This window comes from Podarcis raffonei, chromosome 16 (assembly GCF_027172205.1).
Source record: "Podarcis raffonei isolate rPodRaf1 chromosome 16, rPodRaf1.pri, whole genome shotgun sequence".
Classification (NCBI taxonomy): Eukaryota; Metazoa; Chordata; class Lepidosauria; order Squamata; family Lacertidae; genus Podarcis; species Podarcis raffonei.
In genome coordinates this window covers 31,318,891-31,331,797 of record NC_070617.1, presented here as the reverse complement: position 1 = coordinate 31,331,797, position 12,907 = coordinate 31,318,891, and the positions used below count along the sequence as shown (strand labels likewise).

The 12,907-nt window shown below is 43.5% G+C and overlaps 1 protein-coding gene across 5 annotated transcripts in view; it reads left to right on the top strand.

The window, feature by feature from the left end:
- Nucleotides 1-12,907, top strand: part of ARVCF (ARVCF delta catenin family member) — a 606,803-nt gene that overhangs the window by 105,355 nt on the left and 488,541 nt on the right. The gene's annotated exons all lie outside the window — the stretch shown is intronic.

Below are 12,907 nucleotides of genomic sequence, written 5' to 3'. Positions count from 1 at the left end.
CAAGGACTCCGTGTCTGGAACCAAGTCAGGGCTAGTGTGATGCTCAACACAGGGCACACATGTTGCCTGCAAAAGGATCATACGTTCATTCCTTGGTATTGCCAGTTAAAAGGTTCAGGGAGTGTGTGATGGGAAACAACCTTTTACCTGCAGCCTTGGAGAGAGGTCGCCAGTCGCAGCAGATAAAACTGAACTAAGCTGACTAGAGTGCTGAGTTTAAGGCAGTTTCTTATGAATGGAGAAGGCTAGGCAGTGATGGGACATTTGTAGAGGAAGAGTCAGAGCTCAATGGCTGAAGACACACTTTGTATGTTGAGGGTCCCTGGGTCATTCCCCGTATCAGGTAGAAGATATTGATATTGGGCCAAGCAGAGCCACTATACTGCTCCAAAAAGCCTGCTGGAAATGTTTCTGTTTTCGCAAGCCTGCCCAGAAAACGATTTAGTTAACCTTTGTTTTAAATGTTCTATTGATTTTATCTTTGCGTTTAATGATGGGTTTATGTATATTTGGCTCGTATGTGATGCTTTTGTACTCGGAGGAGAAATTAACGCACCTAAGTTAATCACATTGGATGCAACCCTTTGCTGTGTGCATTTTCATTGTGTTTGATATATAATTGGACTTGTACACTGCTCAGAGATTTGTTTTCTGCAAATGGTTAATAAATGATATGAATGACTGATGTGAAAGACTTCTGCCTGCCAGTCAGATTAGACAAAGTGGGATTCGGTGGACCCAAGATCTCAGGGCAAGATGGCTGATTATGCTTCACAGGGGGTAAGGTAAGCACTTTAGATCCATGGAAGGGCTTTCGCTAGAGTTTATTACAAGGAAAGTTAAAACTACAGTGGTACCTTGGTTCTCAAACTTAATCCATTCCGGAAGTCCGTTCCAAAACCAAGGCTCGCTTTCCCATAGAAAGTAATGCAAAATGGATTAATCCCTTCCAGACTTTTAAAAATAACCCCTGAAACAGCAGTTTAACATGAATTTTACTATCTAACGAGACCATTGATCCATAAAATGAAAGCAATAATCAATGTACTGTACTATAAAATAAATAAGACAGTATTGTAGATGATAATTTTTTAAAAAAAAAATAAATTCTTACCTGTACCGATGATAGTTATTGTTTGGATGGGGGGGGGCTTTTATCCATTTTGCAGTCAGTCAGTCAATCAATCAATCAATCAATCAATCAATCAGCAGCTGAACTGGGTTCCACACAGTCACAAAACAAATTAACCGAAAAGCCTCCAAAACAAAAGCGCAAAGTAAATAAATAGCAATAACAAAAGCGCCAAAGTTAATTCGTTCCGGAAGTCCATTTGACTTCCGAAATGTTCAAAAACCAAGGCGCAGCTTCTGATTGGTGCTGGTGCACCAGAAACAATAGCTGACAGCCACATTGGACGTTTGGCTTCCGAAAAGCATTTGAAAACCAAGGCGTTTGAGAACCAAGGTACCACTGTATATCCAACAATGTTTTCCCATTGGCATGCCAGCTTATGCAAGTGGACATGCAATACTGGATATGGGGGTTGTATTCAATGGGGTGCTAAGTTGAAGTCCTTTAGTGGTATATTTGTTCCAGTGGCAGAATGTTTCTATGCCAGGAGAGCATAGTTGCGCGGAGGAATGCATAAGCAGAATGCTGGTAAATTTGTTGCATAACAGATGGCACAGTCTGTTGCATGATGAGTTTCTGCTAGCACAACTATTGCGTTGGACTCTTCTGTTGTGCAATATTACACCTTGCCCGCCTGATAGCGCAACACTCTTTGCGCCAGCAGACAAGAGAATGTTGGATGCAGCCTGCAGAATCTACCTGTTACAAATAGTCAGAAATTGCCTGAGTCCTGTCCCTCAGTGTTACAGCAAAAAAAAAAAAAAGTTTGGAAATTCAAAGAGGGTAAAATGTACTTGATTGTGTTTCAAGGCATAATTTAGCAGACGCAGAAGGAATTCAGCGTTGCCAAAGAAATAATGTAGACTTAAATAAGTAAAGAGCGAAAAAGAAAGTTAGCTGATGATAAAGTTCCAGGTGCTGAACTTGCTACATTCAAAGACTGGCTTCAGTGCAGTTCAGAAGGTAAGGGGTCTTCTCAGCAGGCTAGATGACTTAGAGTTGGCCCTCTTGTCTCTCCTCCAGGGTTGGCAGCAATGCACCTTATGAATTGATGATATGTGTGCATGTTATGAATTGATAATAAGCTGCATGTAACAGCTTGAGCCCTAAATGTACAGTGGTACCTCAGGTTACATACGCTTCAGGTTACATACGCTTCAGGTTACAGACTCCGCTAACGCAGAAATAGTGCTTCAGGTTAAGAACTTTGCTTCAGGATGAGAACAGAAATCGTGCTTTGGCGGCGCGGCGCAGCAGGAGGCCCCATTAGCTAAAGTGGTGCTTCAGGTTAAGAACAGACCTCCGGAACGAATTAAGTTCTTAATCCTAGGTACCACTGTATATTCCCACAGAGTAAAAACATGATGCAACTTGGGATGGAAGGTTCTGTCAATTTCGGTTCTGGCTGTTTCTTATTTTGCAGTTTCCACATTTTCTGCAGCAATTTTCTTTAAAAATAAATCCTTGTGGAAACCCTTCAGCAATTTAGTGCAAATTTCTCCCAATAATTTGTAGGCAGTTTTGACTAATGTAAACACCTCTCAAGCAATTTCTCCTGATATAATGCATATCTGTATGGCTGTTTTAACTAAACTGTTCATTTTTATCCACACTTTCCTCTAATAAGATGCATGTTAGGGCAGGTGTTGGGAGCAAGTCAGCAATAACACACAATGTGTCAGTGAAATTGACTCTTTATTTAAAGAAACCAAAGCAGTGCAGGCCTAGTGAGCACAGCAGCTCTTCCCAGTAGGTCTTGCCCCAATGAGGCAGTTGTGAGGACTGAAGGTCTCCTGCTTCCCACCACTCTCTAAGGTTCCTCCTCTCCTGATTTCTTCCCAAGCAATCTGAGACTCTGATGCCTTGTCTGTCTCTGCTCATCTCTCTTCATGCCTCTTCTGGTTCTGGGAGACCAGGCTGGAGGGGAGCTGGTCACAGTAGGTGGGGGAGACCCCCTGTCTTCTTCAGCAGCCGGCCTCCACTCTGCCTCTAGAACCCCCTCTGCTTCTGTCTTTGTGTCTGGGCTGCTCTCTGCCATAGCCTCTTCCTGTTCACTAAACCCTGTTCCCTCGTCAGCTTTTGACACCTCCTCCTCCTCCTCCCAGTCTGTTTTTTTTAAAAAAAAGATATTTATTAAAGTTTCCAATTTTTTATACAAACAAAAAACAAACAAAAAGATTAAAAAAACAACAACATATAATTCATAAAACATACTTTTCAATAACGAATTTCTCTGACCTCCTCATACCTCCCCTTCTTGTATTCACATCAGATTATTTGTTCAGCAAATCCTTAATTTAAAGCATTACAGCTTATAATCTCACTTTATTTTCTATCCAAACCCTTTTTTTCCATCCATGTTCCTTTATATCATTACAGCTAGAAACCACTCAATTTCAATCCAACATCATTCAGCATTCCTTAATTTTACAATATTTCTGTAAATAGTCCTTAAATTTTTTCCATTCTTCTTCTGCCGACTCTTCTCCCTGGTCACGGATTCTGCTCGTCATTTCTGCCAAACCCATACAGTCGATCAGTTTCATCTGCCATTCTTCCAGAGTGGGTAGATCTTGCGTCTTCCAATACTTTGCGATGAGTATTCTTGCTGCTGTTGTAGCATACATGAAAAAAGTTCTGTCCTTCTTTGGCACCACTTGGCCAGCCATGCCCAAGAGAAAGGCCTCTGGTTTCTTCAAGAAGGTATATTTAAATACCTTTTTCAATTCGTTATATATCATTTCCCAGAAAGCCTTAATCCTGGGGCACGTCCACCAAAGGTGAAAGAATGTACCTTCATTTTCCTTAGATTTCCAACATTTATTATTGGGCACTCCTCCTCCCAGTCTGCTCCCTCTTCTCCCTCTGACCACTCATCATCATCCCACCCAGGGCCAGATTTAGGTTTGATGAGGCCCTAAGCTATTGAAGGTAATGGGGCCCTTTATATGTCCATCTGTCCTTTGTCAACAACAAATTTTCGCTGTTTTTGTGTGTTGAATATATGCTCTAGGGTAATTTATGGACCTAATAGGTATCTAAAGCCATTTGCACATAACAGAATATGTGTTTTATCAAAGTAATTGTCGAACTGAAATACAATTAATGAGCAAACCAGTGATATTTTAGGGAGCGGGCTAGCAGGCGGGGCCCATTACTTACATCATAGGAGCCAACACAATACAAAACACTGTTGCTGTATGTAAGTTTTACTTTATTTGTTTTTTAATCTTATATTTTGGAAATGTACATCCAGGTTTTTTCCCTTTACTTTTTTTGGGGGGTCCCCAAGAGAGTGGGGCCCTAGGCTATAGGCACCCACCACTCCCCTGGCTATGAGCCGTCTTCCCCGGGGGGGCGGGGTTCCCCAGCTGGCCCCTCCCACCACATTCAGCCAGTCCATGACAATGCATTTCTGTAAACATTGGTTGCAGAATCCTGATAAGGGCAGGTTTTGAAAGATGACTGTTTCTCCCATTGTTTTTGGAAGGTGCAGACTTGGTTTTAAAGAACATCCGAATCCAGTTTCTCCCAGGTCCCAAAACACAGCCTCTTAGTTTGCTTGGCCAACGTGCAAAGTGGGGGCTCCTTCTCCGCCACAACGAAAAACTGTTGCAAATGCACCACTGGCTGGTTGTTTCTTCTGACAGAAGCAATCCTTCAGCTGAGGTGGGCTGGGCCGCGGTTGCCTACATGTCTCCTCGCATCAACGACCCATCAGGAGAATTAAATCACTTTTATTGCTTTTATTGCATTATCTCAGGCCAGTATATGTCTTGCTAGCATTTATTGCCCTTAAAAGTGCAGCAGCTTCGGCCTTGAAGGAAAACATTATGAAAATGATATACCGGTGGTACATGACCCCAGTCAAGTTAGCTAAGATACATCACCTGTCTGACAATAAATGTTGGAAGTGTAAGGAAGCAGAGGGGACTTTCTTTCACCTCTGGTGGACATGCCCAAAGGTTAAGGCTTTCTGGGAAATGATTTACAATGAGTTGAAAAAGGTATTTAGGTATACCTTTCCCAAGAAACCAGAGGCCTTCCTGTTGGGCATGGTAGACCAGAAAGTGTTAAAGAAGGACAGAACTTTGTTTATGTATGCTAGTACAGCAGCAAGAATACTCATCGCAAAGAACTGGAAGACACAAGATTTACCCACGCTGGAGGAATGGCAGATGCAGTTGATGGACTACATGGAGATAGCTGAACTGACCGGCAGAATCCGAGATTTGGATGTAGAAACAATTGAGGTGGACTGGAAAAAGTTTAAAGACTACTTGCAAAAGTATTACAAACTGTATGAATCTTAAGACGGTGCATGATTTGGAAATGATACGCTTTAGCAATTATGATTAAGTAAATAGTAAACTAAGTGATAAAAGAGAAAAGGAGATAATATGAAATTGAACATGTTACGTTTATTTTAAAGGTATAAAAATTGTGACATAATACATTGAATATAGATACATAACATGTAAAAGTTACAATAAGGTATGACATAAGGTAACAAATTGCTGACATTGTTAATATAAAGAACGCAGAATTGGAAGGGGTGGGGAAGTCCAAGTTGGGATTTTTGTTAAAAAAAAAAAAAATGGTTTCTTGTAAACTCCTTATTTGTTTGTAATGTATAAAATTTGGAAAGAAACGTAATAAAAAATATTATAAAAAAAAAAAAAAAAAAGTGCAGCAGCTTCAAGGTATTTAGGTTAGGAGTCAGTCTGCCGGGGTTTCTTTGTTGCTAGGCTCAGTTGGAGAGATTCCATGTTAAATGGTAGCGATGGATTGTGAATTATGATTCATGGAGCAGCCTGTGACTTTATAGCTTTTAAGCTTGGAGCTCTTCTGTTGGTGATGGATTTGTTTGGGGCCTTTCCAGTCCCCAGTGTCATTTCGGCTCATCACATGCCTCCTATTTATTTTTTTAACCAAGGCTCCTTTCCTTGGCATATCAATTCCATTTGATTTCTGGTTTATCCACACTGCTTCTTTTGAAATCTGACTTCCTCTGCAATCTCCCCTTTGCCGTAAGAGCAGCCTCTGCCAGCCCTGGTGCCCTCTAGTTGCTTTGGACAACCGCTTTGCCCCGTATATGCCCACTTGGCCACTTTGATCTGTGGAATCAGTGCTATTTTGGGTGCCACAGAATGCTCATTCTGCATTTGTAGGAAATTGTTCTTTAAGTGTGGCAGCACCTACATTTTGCTATACAGTGGTACCTCGGGTTACAGACGCTTCAGGTTACAGACTCTGCTAACCCAGAAATAGTACCTCGGGTTAAGAACTTTGCTTCAGGATGAGAACAGGAATTGTGCTCTGGTGGCGCGGCGGCAGCAGGAGGCCCCATTAGCTAAAGTGGTGCTTCAGGTTAAGAAGAGTTTCAGGTTAAGTACGGACCTCCAGAACGAATTAAGTACTTAACCTGAGGTGCCACTGTACTCTTTTCAATGCCTACTAAAAACATCTTTCTTTAAGTTAGCCTTCCCAGATATGTAGAATGCCAGTGTGTGTGTTTTCATATGATTTTTATCTCATCGTTGATTTTAATTATTTCTTTAATGCTTTAAAGAGTCGTTTTTACTGATAATGTCACCGTGCGTGTGTTTCTGGTAAATCCCTTCGAGTTCTTTTTAAAAACGATCAAGTCATATATAAATCTTGTGAAATGAACAACAGACTTGCAAAAGCTCTGGCATAACTCTAATCATGCCATTTGGGGCCTCGGTCTGTAATCTCCAAAAATGCCAAAGAATTTCCCGTTCCTGCTGAAACCAAGGGCCCCATGGCAGCCAGCACCACAGAGAAGTGCAGCTAGGGAGCAGGGATGGAAGGAGCTGTCAATTTCCTCTGCTCCATAAAATGAGCTGCGCTGCTCTGATTGCTTTCGTGGATCTTATAGCCAAGGCTGTCTCTGAAAGCGCCAGATGAGCAAGTTGCCGCCCTTTCCTTTTGATTGCGCATCATATAGCAGGCCACGGAGCATGTCCCATTGCACTCCGTTGCTTCTCCCCGAAAGGAGTACAGATGGGTACTGCTTTATTTAGCCGATGAATTGACCAGATTATAATCGGTTAAAAGCAGTTTGAGCATATATTTTTTTTCATGTGCCCTGCATGATCAGGGATCATGGTTTCCAAACCAGTTATCTACCATTGCCATTTATTTGTGTGCTGCCTTTCAATAGTTAAAATTAAATTAAAACAATCCCCACGTAAGTTATAACAATAAAGATGCAAAAACGTAATACCGATACCAGCAGAAGTTAAACATCTCCAAAATTAAAAACTTCACTCCAACGAAAAAGCTCCTAGATATCAGGATGCCGTCAGCGGCTCCCGGCTGGTTGCCTAGGAAAGTATAAAGACAAGGAGAAGTTTCTTACTGTCCTTTTTTATTTCAACCTTCACAGAGAGAGGCTATAGAACCCAGCCTCTTGGATAATGGCATTGTCCCAAGTGAATCTCCACCACCCGTCTCTCCCTCATTCATCTCCTCTACAGGTACTGTTACCTGCCCTCTGTCTTTGAACTCTTTGTTCTCCTACTTTTATTCCTCCCCCCCAATTTTTTTTCCATTTTATAACACAAATAAACAACACAAACAGAAAAACAAACAAAACAAACAAATTCTTGTCTTATCCCTTAATTCTGAGGGATAACTTTAAATCTCCATGGGAAGGGGAGATAGTGGAGGAAGTGCAGAAGTGCGGGTTGTCCTCCCTTTATATAGAGTCCATGACGTATAGCCATGCAAAGGCGGTGATCGCTCAAAGATTAAGGGATATTGCCAGGCAGGAGGACATAGCCCGTGTGAAACCTGGGTTGTTTCTGGGGGAGCAGTTGTATCGGGCTGCTCCAGCTCGCTACCTGGCGGATATCCACTACGTGGAATACCGCAGACTATTTACTGCGGCTAGGCTGAATGTTCTTGACTCGGCGGTTCTGAAGGGAAGATATGGAGGAGTCCCATATGACCAGAGATTATGCCACTGTGCATTGGGTGAGGTAGAATCCACAGAGCACATTTTACTGAGCTGTCCCATTTACAACGATTTAAGACAGTACCTTATAACTCCACACTTACCCCAGCTCAGTTCCCGACAAAGAGGAAAGCAGACAGCATATCTGCTAAATAAGTCTTCTGGGAAAACAACTTTGTCAGTGGCTAAATTCCTTTTCCTGGCACTCAAGTGTCGGAAACGTATAACTGAATGCTTTGATGTGGGTTATCTGTGAGAGGTCTAGTACTGTGGCCCTACCTTATTTATGTACCCCTATGATGTTATAGTTTATAATTATTGTGTAATGTTTTATTTCTGACTGTCGGTCGAATAAAGGAAATTGATTGATTGATTGAATTCTTGTCTTATCCTTATTTTTTCTAAACATTGTTAGGCGAGCTTCCCCAAGTCCCCCCATCTGATTTTCATTTTACCTCATCTTTAGCAGTTTACATATATCATAATTTTAAACCATTTTTAATCACACTTTTACCATAAAAATCTTCACATTTTATCCCTTACAAATAATACTATTTTAAAATACGCTATCTTCTACTTCTAACCCTACAGCCTATATCCACTTCCAAAGCTATTCTAAGATTTAAATATTAACATATTTTTTCAAATAGCCTTTAAAGTTCTTCCAATCTTCTTCCACCGTCTCTTCTCTCTGGTCCCGGAATCTCCCAGCCAGTTCGGCAAGTTCTATATAGTTCACCATCTTCATTGAACTCTTTGCTCTCGTACTTTTAAGGCTCGCCGGGTTCTGGGAGATGGTGGGTCTGGGATGCTTTCTAATGACAACATGTCAGCCAGGTGTTGCTCTGGCTCTCCCATGATTTCCCAGCTTTCCCCCTCATCTGCCTCTGAGCTGGGACCTCCCTCAAACCCCTGTTGTAAATCTATACTGTCTTCTTCTTCTTCCTCCCTGGAAGGGTCAGGATTGGGGAGGCGGTCTCCACCATTCCTCCTCCTCTGCTCAGTCCCTGACACTAGGTGATACCCCAACCCAAGAGCATCTTGAGCAGTAGGTTCCTGCAGGACTCACAGGTACGATGGTCTCTGGCCTCTTCACCAATACTAGCAGGTGCAGAGGGTGTCAGTCAGGACTCCACCTTCCTAGGACAGGTAGAAATAGGCTAGCAAAGCAGGTATGAGGACTTTTTAAACAACAACAAATTTATTATTTATATGCTACTCACTTGGTTGGGGTGTCCCAATCACTCTGGGTGGCTCCCAACAAAGTATTAAAAACACAATAAAGCATCAACCATTGAAAAGTCCCCTGAACAGGGCTGCCTCCAAATGTCTTCTAAAGGTTAAATAGTTGTTTATCTCCTGAAGGGAGGGCTTTTCACAGGCTGGGCACCACTACTGAGAAGGCCCTCTGCCTGGTTCCCTGTAGCTTCACGTCTCACAGTGAGGAACCTACAGAAGGCCTTCAGAGGTGGACTTCAGTGTTTATTATTCATACGAGGACGTTGAAAGAATGGAGTGTGATCCTTGGGCCGAAAAAGCTTCCTCACCACTCCATTAGGGCAGCAGCCCTCTCCTGCTCCCGTTCCCTGTGGAGTTGCATTCAGAGGCATTATTGGTTTGATCCTGGAAGGCAGTGTAGCCATTCATAACTACTAGCCATGGACAGCCTAGTCCCTTTAAGCCATCCAAGTTGGTGGCCCTCGCCACACCTCCTGGTAGCAATCCCTACATTTAAACTATGCACGGTGTGAAGAAGTGCTTTCTCTCATCTGTTCCATTCAGCTTCATTTGGATGACCTGCAGATGAGAGTCCTCCAGACTCACGAACCTGGGTGTGTCCTCAGCCCCAGGCCCGAGACGGAGGCTGCAAGGTGGTCAGAACACCATTTGGATTCTCCCTACTCTCTCCCTAAAATGCTCAACATCTGGTACAAAGCGTCAGAACCACTTCTTTGCGAGGAAGGAATTATGGAGTGAGGTGGAATGGATAAAAGGCCACCTTCACCCAGTCCTCAAGCCTGTTATATGTTCTATATCAAGAGTCTGTGTTGCTTAACTACCCACTTTGCTGAATACTAATTTAGTTTAGTGCCCAAAGTGAGTCACCGGGCCGGTTAGAATTGCTTTGCTAGCTCCCCAAAAGGTGGGTTGCGAAAGCAGCGGCAGTGTGGTGCAAAAGTAGCGGCAGAGCCAATCTGGTGTCCCCGCTGGTGCGTTTGCACCATGTCAGTCTCCCCTCTACTCCTTCTGCCTTCTGAAAAGCAAGAAAGTCCTGCCTGCTGGGCAGCTAGCACAGTAGTAAAAAGGTAAAGGGACCCCTGACCAGTCGTGGCCGACTCTGGGGTAGTGGCGCTCATCTCGCTTTATTGGCCGAGGGAGCCGGCGTACAGCTTCCGGGTCATGTGGCCAGCATGACTAAGCCACTTCTGGCGAACCAAAGCAGCGCACGGAAACGCTGTTTACCTTCCCGCCGGAGTGGTACCTATTTATCTACTTGCACTTTGACATGCTTTCGAACTGCTAGGTTGGCAGGAGCTGGGACTAAGCAACGGGAGCTCACCCCATTGCGGGGATTCGAACCACCGACCTTCTGATCGGCAAGGCCTAGGCTCTGTGGTTTAACCCACAGCGCCACCTGTGTCCCCTGTAGTTCCACCCCAAAGCCAGCATGCTACATCCAGCATGATATCTTCTGCCTATTGCCTTTGAAGACAGGAGACCCCTTCACATGGAATCCTGCCGTGTGCACTGGGCTCAAGGAATTCTTTGTGTTAAATTTTTTCCCAAAGCAGACTTTTCATTCAGACTAATTTAGCATGACAGGACCAATCATTCCACACACACCCCTTTTAACCATACCTTCTCTTAATTAGCAAAAGAGACACATATATCAAGCTTTATATAGTACCCTGTGGTTCTTCTGCTAACTTTGATGATTTAGGAAAGTGCCTGGGCTTTTTTTTTTATCTTCTAATTGGGAAGCCACTGAATGTTGAAACCAGCTTATTATGCAGAGTACTAAATTTCTCAATGCTCTGAAATGTAAAATCGTTAAACGGACATTAAGAAGGGATGGGACAGAGGTCAGTTCCTCCCTTCCCTTTGACAAGGAGAGAGATTTAAGAGGGCTTCTCTAAACATTTTGCTCATAATGGGTAATAATGGTTCCCTCTAATAGCAAACTCAGGTGGCTGAGTGCCGACCAGTTTGGTGCCCACCCGCAAAGAAAGTAGTGGCACTTTGCATACTTGGGGTATATGCCCTTTGCATGCAGAAGTAGCTAACTTTTTGAATTAAAAAGAGAGTTACATTTTTAAAACAACTGTCCACCAGAAACCTAACAATGTTAAGGGCAGTTTTTCTTGGGGCCTAAAGGTGTATGATGAAGGTACCAGGTGAACCACCCTGGGGAGCCGCTGCAGAAAAGTCCTGCTCTCATGTTGCCACCTTTTGGAGAAGGAGGCATACAAAGAAGGGTCTCAGAAGATGATCTCAGGATCTGGGTAGGTTCATGTGGAAAGAGGTGGTCTTCGACCAGGACCAGAGAAAGGACTGAGCTTCCTACCTTGTGGAACTCACTGCTGCTAGTGCACCGGCAACAACGAGTGTGCTCAGAACATTGCCATTACCTGCTTGCCACCACCTCTGCCTTTTGGTGTTGACCTTTAGAGCCCTAAACGAGCCCTAAACGGCCTTGGCCCAGTATACCTGAAGGAGCGTCTCCACCCCCATCGTTCTGCCCGGACACTGAGGTCCAGCACTGAGGGCCTTCTGGTGGTTCCCTCACTGTGAGAAGCAAAGTTACAGGGAAACAGGCAGAGGGCCTTCTTGGTAGTGGCGCCCTCCCTGTGGAATGCCCTCCCACCAGATGTCAAAGAGATCAACAACTACCTGACATTTAGAAGACATCTGAAGGCAGCGCTATTCAGGGAAGTTTTTAATGTGTGACATTTTAATTTATTTTTTATCTCTTTGTTGGAAGCCACCCAGTTTGGCTGGGGAAACCCAGCCAGATGGGTGGGGTACAAATAATACATTATTATTATTATTATATTGGAGGATGGATGTGGTCCTCTTAACCTCTCTGTTTGACTTCTGGGGAATCTCCCAAGGACATGCACCCTCACCTGCTCTGCTCCAGGTCCTTAAAGGCTTTTGGCTGGCTGAACTTGCCTGATGGAGGATGGGGAGGTTGTGTGTGTGTAGAATCTTTGGGCTTCTGCATTGCTGCAATATAGACTTCTCTCCCATTAATGCTCTACCTAATTTTGTCATTGGCCCCATTTGTTTTTTTCTCTCTGACCTCACCCATCGCTTTCATGTTGCCCCTGGAATGTGTCTGCCCCCCCCCGAGTCTCCTGCAGGTTCCAGGGTCCTGTGAATCCTTCTCTTAAAACCCAAGAACCGATTTGCTGCATTGGAGGCTAATCAGCACTTAGCTTATAGTTATTAGGATAATTAGCCGGCTCCCCTCCGTCATGAAAATTTTCAGTTGTCAGTTTGGAACCAAGTGCTGATTAGTTTTATATTCTTTCCCCAGTGAAAGAATCTGGAGTAATGAATGGTTTATGAGGAAAGCATAAATTGTAAATGCTTGCGTCAGAATCATTTTACAACTTTGCTTCTCTTATTGCCGGCTGATGTAAACTCCATCCCCATCCCTTTGGATTACATTCCTTCCAGTCACCCCTGTTTTGGCCTAAAGTCCTCATTAGTTTAGTAGTCTTGCATCTCGGTATTTGCATAAAAGCAAACCATATAAATTGATAGGGGGGGGAGGAAGAGGAGAGACA